Source organism: Musca domestica, unplaced genomic scaffold, assembly GCF_030504385.1.
Source record: "Musca domestica strain aabys unplaced genomic scaffold, Musca_domestica.polishedcontigs.V.1.1 28, whole genome shotgun sequence".
NCBI lineage: Eukaryota > Metazoa > Arthropoda > Insecta > Diptera > Muscidae > Musca > Musca domestica.
In genome coordinates, this window is record NW_026712293.1 from 6,565,660 (window position 1) to 6,576,876 (window position 11,217).

An 11,217-nucleotide genomic window follows, 5' to 3' on the forward strand; every position below is an offset into this window, starting at 1 on the left:
CGGGAGTTACCGTTATATGGTGGCTGTACGCAGATGTGGACCTGCATAGACAATTTTATGTCATAGGCTTTAGTACCCATTACGAACTTAATACTAAATAATAAATACTAATAAATCTAATAAATACTAAATAATAAATACTAATACTAATAAATACTAAATTTGAAACATTTTCGGGAGGTACTATTATATGGGGGCTAAATGAAGACGTGGAGCAGCACAGACAATTTTCTGTGATAGGCTATAGTATCCCTTACGAACTTCAAATAATTAATTTGAAATAATTACGGTGAATAATGTCGCCAAAATCATCAAAGGACCGAATATCGGGAGGTACGGTTAATTTTCTGTTATAGGCTGTAGTACCCATTACAAACTTCAAATACCACATCTGAAACAATTCCGGTAAATAATGTCACTGAAATCATCAAATTACCGAATATCGGTAGGTACCTTTATTGTTGAAAATGTTATGCGTGCTGCTGCCGATGTTCTAATTAAAAGGCAGTTGTGTTCTGTTCGAGTTCTTTATTCTGAGTGATCAATTTACAACTGTAAATTGGGATCAATTAAAAGACACAAACGTCTTTTCCGTTTTGAGCGTTTGTAAGACACTAAATTTATTTATTAAAAACATTTCTTAAGAACTAGTTGTGATAATATGACTTAACCTAAATTATAATTACGTGTAAATGAGAGAGAGAGAGAGATAGATACCAACCGTACACATGCATATGCACCATGCCACCATAAACCTTAGGGGGAGGTCATACACACGCATAGCTATCTCACATGTGGCAAGCAAACATGCTGCACTTGCTTATCAGTCTGAGTAAAGATTACATCCCATAATCTAACTCCACCATAACACATGCAGCAATTGAAAATTCTGTATTATTTATTTCTAAATCGAAGGTCTGCTCACTACAGTTTCCTATCTTATTTAATGACCCCCACATGCTTGCCCCTTTGGTGTTTGTATTTATTTGTGGACTGTACATTTGTTAACAATAGATTTCCTTTCCACAACTTATCTCCTCTATTCAACTAAAATAATTTTATGAAATCTGTTCACTCATCCGTGAACATCTTCCCCGGGGCTTATTTACCCCCATAATTTCCATCATCTTTATAATCTACTTTCTGTTTCTTCCCGTGGTTTTGGTAGATCTAAATTTATCGTAACTAATTCCCTTTTTATTTTATACTTATTTCTAATGTGTAATACTACTGCTATTAAAACGAATGTAAGTACTATAATTAATGACGCCATGCCGCTATGATGATGAAAATCCAGTCCTCTAAGGTTCAGCTTCGTCTTCTTCAACTCAGCGATTTCTTTAAGCAGTCCTTGCATGGTCTCCGTATGGTTAATCCTCATATCATTCAGTGGACCCATATTAAATGCAGTTATCTCAGTAACATTGGTGACCAACATCATCTTGTTATCCACAATTCGCTCCGACTTCAATTGTACCGGTGCAGAAATTAAAACACCTTTGATACGCAAAGTACATCCAGGTTGCAATTCCACTATCCTCCTGGATTACATTGCAGATGTGCCGACGTAATGTTGAAAGAACTAACTAGCCAACTGTTCGATGCATGTAACTTTGTCCATAGATGTTCAAGCTGTGTTGTTGTAAATTGACATCTGTGGCTATTGAGAGGCTTTATCGACGACACTTCACATGAGTTGTCATTTGCGTCTATCCACGGCCATCCTCCTTGACATACATATTTATTTTCTGCTAATCGCTGACATCCGTTTAGCTCCGCTTGTGACATCAAGTGGTAAGCATCCGCATTGTAATTGTATATAAGAAACTGGTTCCTCGATGTGGCTATCATCTTCGTTCCTTCAAACATAAACGGAATCGGAATAACTTTGTACAGCTGAGACACTTGGTCATTGAAGAGAGGAATAGATACAGCAATCACCAAGTCATTTTTCAACGTAGTAGCTCTGGCAGTCAACAGTTTATAAATTGTCCGCAACTGATCATCCTTTTTCCCTGGCAGCTTCAAGTGGTCTGGTATATGCTGTCTGATGTGGTTTACTGCGTCTTGCAATTGTGCTGGAGTGAGGAGCGCTGTATTCAATTTCCCGTGGTTTATATCAATCAGCAACTCAATTATTTGCGCCTGAACCTTTTCATTCACTTCCACCATTAGCTGAAGGTCTTTTGTCACCATGAAGAATTTTATGGACTCTTTATACACGAAATAATTCTCTTTTACGGTTTCCGTAATGTTGTTGATTCTCTCAACCATCCTCTTGAAATTAACATTCACCTCTTCCGTGGTTCTTCTCAACACATTTGTAGTAGATTCGACCACTGATGTCTGCTTTTGGATCAGGAATTTCAAATCATGCTGGTTGTTTAATAGGTTCTTCATATTTTCCTCCATATGTCTTCGATCATCCGCATCCATTGTCCCAAACAACACGTTCTGCAGCGATCCTATGAACTCCAGGGGAGCTCTCTTCACTCGCTGAACTTCCCCGGGGAACAAATATTGATTTGTTCTTTCCATATTTCCCACCTGTCTTCCTATCGCGTCTAGCACGTGATCGCACTGGCTCTCAAAGTCCATTAGCTTTGGACATGATGTTCTCATATCTTTTAAAAGTAACTGTGCTCGTTGTATTAACTCAAAATACGGCTGCATATTGAAATGTACTATTACATTCCATGTTGACGCTACTACATCCACGGAGCCACTGTAGTCCAGGTATAATGCTGCTGAATTATTCAGTGGGGTTATTGTACCGCCAATTTGTGCCGCTCTCGCTCGCTGTCCAATTCGGATGTTATGTAGGCCACTTGTTTCTTCAAGCCAAGGACTTTCTCTTTGGTCTCCACATTAAGAGCGTGCGTGATTTTAAGGATGACCTTAACATCTTCCAAATACAGCTTCGCTGTCCCATTCGCCTGACTTGCTCTGATAGCAGCGGCTAGTTTGGACTTCTTTAGAAGCATCTCTAAAAACCGCCTATGAACGCATGGATACAATATTATGTCTCTTGCCGCGTCCATAAGTTTTTCTTTGGCGAAGTCAAATACGCCTTGTATGGCTTCTTCCGTCTTTAATGTACTCATTATTTCCATAATGGTACCCATCATTTCGAGAAGAATGGCAACATCTTCCTTTATTTTCATCATTGGCGGCCGTTTCACCGATTCGTCCTCCTGGGCATATGCATCATCCCTTCTTTCTGAAGATTTCAAATATGAAGCCCCCTCGGTGTGCACCGCCACCACAGTCTTCTGTGCTGAAGTCTCCTTCTGACTCAGCATCCTTTTATTTGACTTATAAATTTCTTCTGTATGGGAACAATTCCAGCTGTAGTTTTAGCTCGGTAATTTTCCACTCTTGAAGACCAATTTTAGCCTGATAGAATTTCCTCGATGTTAAGGCAAATTCTTCAACATTTATCCTCTACCGATCCGGCTCGGTGGACCAATGTAAATTGGGATCAATTAAAAGACACAAACGTCTTTTCCGTTTTGAGCGTTTGTAAGACACTAAATTTATTTATTAAAAACATTTCTTAAGAACTAGTTGTGATAATATGACTTAACCTAAATTATAATTAAGTGTAAATGAGAGAGAGAGAGAGATAGATACCAACCGTACACATGCATATGCACCATGCCACCATAAACCTTAGGGGGAGGTCATACACACGCATAGCTATCTCACATGTGGCAAGCAAACATGCTGCACTTGCTTATCAGTCTGAGTAAAGATTACATCCCATAATCTAACTCCACCATAACACATGCAGCAATTGAAAATTCTGTATTATTTATTTCTAAATCGAAGGTCTGCTCACTACAGTTTCCTATCTTATTTAATGACCCCCACATGCTTGCCCCTTTGGTGTTTGTATTTATTTGTGGACTGTACATTTGTTAACAATAGATTTCCTTTCCACAACTTATCTCCTCTATTCAACTAAAATAATTTTATGAAATCTGTTCACTCATCCGTGAACAACAACTTAGACGCTAACAAGGAAAAACATAATTCTAATATTTACATGTTGGTACTTGTGTGTGCGAACTAATCACAGTTAGTTAGAAACTTATGTTGTGTGTTTTAAAAGTAATAGTATCACAGTATCCGTTACAAACTTCAACCACCAAATTTGAATCAATTCCGGTGAACAATGTCGCTAACATCACCAAAACACCGAATATCGGGAGGTACCACTATATGGGTGCTGTACGCAGATGTGGACCTGCACAGAAAATTTTCTGTCATAGGCTGTAGTACCCATTGCGAACTTCAAATATCAATCTTGAAACAACTCCGGTGAAAATTGTCGCCAAAATCATCAAAATACCGAATATCGGTAGGTACTGTTATGTGGTGGCCATACGAAGACAATTTTCTGTGATAGGCTGTAGTATCCCTAACGAACTTCAAATACCAAATTTGAAATAATTACGGTGAATAATGTCGCCAAAATCATCAAAATACCGAATATCTTAAAAAATACTAAATGTAGCCGTTATGTTAGGGACTATACGACAACGTGGGCTAGCATAGGCAACTTTTGTCATAATCCATTACAATATTTAAATGCGAAACTTCAATAAAAAAATTCGGTGAATAATGTAGCTAAAGTCATCAAAATACCGAATATCGAGAGGTACTGTTATATGGGGGCTATACGAAGACGTCAACCCGCTCAGGCAATTTTCTGTCATAGGCTGTAGAATCCATTTCGAACTTCAAACACCAAATTTGAAACAATTCCGGTGTAAAATGTCGCTAAAATTATCAAAATACCGAACATCGGGAGGTACCGTTATATGGAGGATATACGAAGATTTGGACCTGCACAGACAATTTTCTGTAGTAGTATCCATTATGAACTTCGAAGAATCAATTGAAACAATTTCGGTGATTAATGTCACTAAAATCATCTAAATACCCAATATCGAGGGTACCGTTATATGGGGGCTATACGAAAAACAATACGAACAATATATTTGAAATATTTCCGGTGATTAATGTATCTAAAATCATCAAAATACCAAATATCGGGAGATACCATTATGTGGGTGCTAAATGAAGACGTGGACCAGCATAGACAATTTTCTGTCATAGGCTGTAGTATCCCTTACAAACTTCAAATACCAAATTTGATAAAATTACGGTGAATTATGTCGCCAAAATTATTAAAGTTCCGAATATCGGGATGCACGGTTAATTTTCCGTCATAGGCTGTAGTACCCATTGCGAACTGCAAATACCAAATCTTAAACAGTTCCGGTGAATAATGTCGCCAAAATCATCAAAGTACCGAGTATCGGGAGGTACCGCTATATGGGGCTGAACGCAGATGTGGTCCTACACAGACAACTTTCTGTCATTAGCTGTAGTACCCATTGCGAACTTCAAATACCAAATTTTGCACAATTCCGGTGAATAATGTCGCCATAAACATCACAGTACCGAATATCGGGAGGTACCGCTATATGGGGCTGAACGCAGATGTGGACCTGCGCAGAGAATTTTCTGTCGTAGGCGGTAGTATTAATTACGAACTTCAAATATCAAATTTGAAACAATTCTGGTGAAAAATGTCCCTAAAATCATTAAAATACTGAATATAGGGAGTTACTGTTATTTTGGCTGTAGAATCCATTGCGAACTTCAAACACCAAATTTGAAACAATTTCGGTGAAAAATGTCGCTAAAATTATCAAAATACCGAATAGCGGGAGTTACCGTTATATGGTGGCTGTACGCAGATGTGGACCTGCATAGACAATTTTATGTCATAGGCTTTAGTACCCATTACGAACTTAATACTAAATAATAAATACTAATAAATCTAATAAATACTAAATAATAAATACTAATACTAATAAATACTAAATTTGAAACATTTTCGGGAGGTACTATTATATGGGGGCTAAATGAAGACGTGGAGCAGCACAGACAATTTTCTGTGATAGGCTATAGTATCCCTTACGAACTTCAAATAATTAATTTGAAATAATTACGGTGAATAATGTCGCCAAAATCATCAAAGTACCGAATATCGGGAGGTACGGTTAATTTTCTGTTATAGGCTGTAGTACCCATTACAAACTTCAAATACCACATCTGAAACAATTCCGGTAAATAATGTCACTGAAATCATCAAATTACCGAATATCGGTAGGTACCTTTATTGTTGAAAATGTTATGCGTGCTGCTGCCGATGTTCTAATTAAAAGGCAGTTGTGTTCTGTTCGAGTTCTTTATTCTGAGTGATCAATTTACAACTTAGACGCTAACAAGGAAAAACATAATGCTAATATTTACATGTTGGTACTTGTGTGTGCGAACTAATCACAGTTAGTTAGAAACTTATGTTGTGTGTTTTAAAAGTAATAGTATCACAGTATCCGTTACAAACTTCAACCACCAAATTTGAATCAATGCCGGTGAACAATGTCGCTAACATCACCAAAACACCGAATATCGGGAGATACCACTATATGGGTGCTGTACGCAGATGTGGATCTGCACAGAAAATTTTCTGTCATAGGCTGTAGTACCCATTGCGAACTTCAAATATCAATCTTGAAAGAACTCCGGTGAAAATTGTCGCTAAAATCATCAAAATACCGAATATCGGTAGGTACTGTTATGTGGTGGCCATACGAAGACAATTTTCTGTGATAGGCTGTAGTATCCCTAACGAACTTCAAATACTTAATTTGAAATAATTATGGTGAATAATGTCGCCAAAATCATCAAAGTACCGAATATCGGGAGGTACGGTTAATTTTCTGTTATAGGCTGTAGTACCCATTACAAACTTCAAATACCACATCTGAAACAATTCCGGTGAATAATGTCACTGAAATCATCAAAGTACCGAATATCGGTAGGTACCGTTATTGTTGAAAATGTTATGCGTGCTGCTGCCGATGTTCTAATTAAAAGGCAGTTGTGTTCTGTTCGAGTTCTTTATTCTGAGTGATCAATTTACAACTTAGACGCTAACAAGAAAAAACATAATGCTATTATTTACATGTTGGTACTTTTGTGTGCGAACTAATCACAGTTAGTTAGAAACGTATGTTGTGTATTTTAAAAGTAATAGTATCACAGTATCCGTTACAAACTTCAAGCACCAAAATTGAATCAATTCCGGTGAACAATGTAGCTAACATCACCAAAACACCGAATATCGGGAGGTACCACAATATGGGTGCTGTACGCAGATGTGGATCTGCACAGAAAATTTTCTGTCATAGGCTGTAGTAACCATTGCGAACTTCAAATATCAATCTTGAAAGAACTCCGGTGAAAATTGTCGCTAAAATCATCAACATACTGAATATCGGGAGGTACTGTTATATGGGGGCCATACGAAGACATCGACCCGCTCAGACAATTTTCAGTCAGGGATATTTTTAATACAGTTCACATTAAATACGATAAGAATGTAGCGAGCAGACCTTTGAGTTAGAAATAGATTACAAGATGAGATCTTAACTCATACTGCAGACCACGAGGATGATAAAGGAATAGAGACTCAAAACCTACGTCCCGAAACAGAGGAAAGGGAAGAATTGGGTGCAAGGAGCATTCAATGGAATTTTCCTAGTATGCGGAGTCAAAAGGAGATTGCGGCAAGAGAAACGGCGGTGACGGCGAGCAAACACGATGAGGGGGCCTCACATCTGGGCAAAAGGGCGTCAGAGAAAAGGGCTGTGGCTGTGGGGTCATACTCCCGGGAGGACAATTCGTTTGGAAGCTCAGCATCGACCAAAATCGAGTTAGAGGCTAGAGGGATCATACGAGAGATAGAAGTACCATGATACTGATGGGTAGCCTAGAGACGGAAAATGATATAGAGATAGCATTTGGTTTTATCGCAATCCTTGTGAAGAATGCGGAAAGGGAGATACTAACCGATCCAGAAATTCAGGAACAATGGAGACGATGTTTAATGAAGAAGTCCAAAAAGTCAGCAGCGATCAGAGCAACTCAGTCAAAAATAGCAGAAAGGGTGGAGCAGCCGTACAGCATCATCAATAAAAGGGAAATTGAAGTTCCCACATTCAGTGGTGATATAAGTGAATGGGAATCGTTTCATGATCTTTTCAAGAGCCTAGTGCACGATGCACCGCACTACACCAACATGGAAAAAATGCATAGGCTAAAGGCGGCGGTAAAAGGAGAGGCGAGTCATATAATACAACTTCTAAGGACGCAGGACAACTCTTATGACGAGGCGCTACAGTTGTTGAAATTAACATACGACAATCGGAGGGTGATATTCAATAAGATGGTGGATGACATTTTGGATCAGCCAACAATGGATAGTGAGTCCACGAAGAGCGTGAAGCAGATGCTGGATACAACAAAGAATAGCATTCAAGGCTTTAAATCCATCAATATACAATTGGAAAACACCGAAATATTTTTCGCAAGGGTTATTTTAAAGAAATTTGACAGAAATGGATTAAGGCTGTACGAACAGTAAACAAGAAAGCCAAGAAAAACACAAAAGTTAAGTGACGTTATTCAGTTTTTGGAACAACAATATTTGGCGTTGGAAGCAGAGGTCGAAGATAGCTGTTTACAATCGAGATGAAGAAGAACAAGGATATCCTTCTGTGTCGCTGGGGCAATAAGGTGCTCAAGGAAGCGAAAGTTGCCATGAAGATGCCTGGTGGAAATCATGCAGCTAGAAAAAGGCAGGCTGGAGAGACAAGAAATTATGAACTCTGGGGCGATAAACTGTCTAAGGACTGTAAGATGGCGTTGCGAGAGAACGATGACATTTTTCGCAAGCCAAAGAGGACGACGCATAAAACGGATTCAGCCTGGAAATTAAAGCCGGCAGACAAAGGAGGTGGGACGTTCAAGATAGACCGGCTGGAAAGATGGAGGAGTTTCCTGGGTGCCATAACTTCATTTCTTTTCTCTTAAAATGTCAGTTCCCTTAGATTTATTTAACTTTTTATAATTTTTATATTTTATATGTACTTTTGCCCCTGTCAAGAATGTTCACGGATAAGTGAACATGTTTTTATAATAAAAGAGAATAGCGGGGTCTACATAATGTAGAAGAGAAGGGTTAGTTAAACAGGGATATTTTTAATACAGTCCACATTAAATACGATAAGAATATGTGGTGAGCAGACTTTGAGTTAGAAATAAATAATTCAATTGCTGCATGTGGTATGTTTGAGTTAGATTACAGGATGAGATCTTAACTTATACTGATAAGCAAGTGTAGCATGTTTGCTTGCCACAAGTGAGATAGCTACGCATGTTTTATGACCTCCCCTAGGGTTTATGGCGGCATGATGAACAGGCATGTGTACATTTGTATCTCTCTATTTATCTCTCTCTCTCTCTCTCTCTTACACTTTATGCTAGACTAGGTTAAGGAAAATTATCATAAGTAGAACTTAAGAATTATTTTAAATGAATAAAACAGTGTAGTAACAATAGTCAAACGGTGCACACATTATTCCGCGTACAATCATCAAAGTTCCGAATATCGGATGGCACGGTTAATTTTCCGTCATAGGCTGTAGTACCCATTGCGAACTGCAAATACCAAATTTTAAACAATTCCGGTGAATAATGTCGCCAAAATAATCAAAGTACCGTGTATCGGGAGGTACCTCTATATGGGGCTGAACGCAGATGTGGTCCTTCACAGACAACTTTCTGTCATTAGGTGTAGTACCCATTGCGAACTTCAAATACCAAATTTGAAACAATTCCGGTGAATAATGTCGCCAAAATCATCAAATTACCGTATATCGGGAGATACCATTATGTGGGGCTAAAAGAAGACGTGGAGCAGCACAGACAATTTTCTGTCATAGGCTGTAGCATCCCTTTCGAACTTCCAATACCAAATTTGAAACAATTCTGGTGAAAAATGTCCCTAAAATCAATAAAATACAGAATATTGGAAGGTACCGTTGTATGGGGGCTTTACGAAGAGGTGGACCTGCAAATTTGAAGCAATTCCGGTGAATAATGTCGCTAAAATCATCAAAATACCGAATATCTTAAAAAAATACCGAATATAGCCGTTATGTTAGGGACTATACAACAACGTGGACCTGCAGAGGCAACTTTTGTCATAAACCAAAAATTTCTCAAAATATCGCGAGATACCATTATATGGGGTCTATACGAAGACGTGGACCTGCACAGCCAATTTTCTGTAGTAGTATCCATTATGAACTTCGAAGAATCAATTGAAACAATTTCGGTGATTAATGTCACTAAAATCATCTAAATACCCAATATCGGGGGTACCGTTATATGGGGGCTATACGAAAAACAATACGAACAATATATTTGAAATATTTACGGTGATTAATGTCGCTAAAATCATCAAAATACCAAATATCGGGAGATACCATTATGTGGGTGCTAAATGAAGACGTGCACCAGCATAGACAATTTTCTGTCATAGGCTGTAGTATCCCTTACAAACTTCAAATACCAAATTTGATAAAATTACGGTGAATTATGTCGCCAAAATTATTAAAGTTCCGAATATCGGGATGCACGGTTAATTTTCCGTCATAGGCTGTAGTACCCATTGCGAACTGCAAATACCAAATGTTAAACAGTTCCGGTGAATAATGTCGCCAAAATCATCAAAGTACCGAGTATCGGGAGGTACCGCTATATGGGGCTGAACGCAGATGTGGTCCTACACAGACAACTTTCTGTCATTAGCTGTAGTACCCATTGCGAACTGCAAACACCAAATTTTGCACAATTCCGGTGAATAATGTCGCCAAAAACATCAAAGTACCAAATATCGGGAGGTACCGTTGTATGGGGTCTATACGAAGACGTGGACCTGCGCAGAGAATTTTCTGTCGTAGGCGGTAGTATTAATTACGAACTTCCAATATCAAATTTGAAACAATTCTAGTGAAAAATGTCCCTAAAATAATTAAAATACTGAATATAGGGAGTTACCGTTATTTTGGGTGCATACGAAGACGTGGACCTGCACAGACAATTTTCTTTCATAGGCTGTAGAATCCATTGCGAACTTCAAACACCAAATTTGAAACAATTCCGGTAAGTAATGTTGCTAAAATCATCAAAATAATGAATATCGGGAGGTACGGTTAATTTTCTGTCATAGGCTATACTACCCATTATGAACTTCAAATACCAAATTTAAAACTATTCAGGTGAATAATG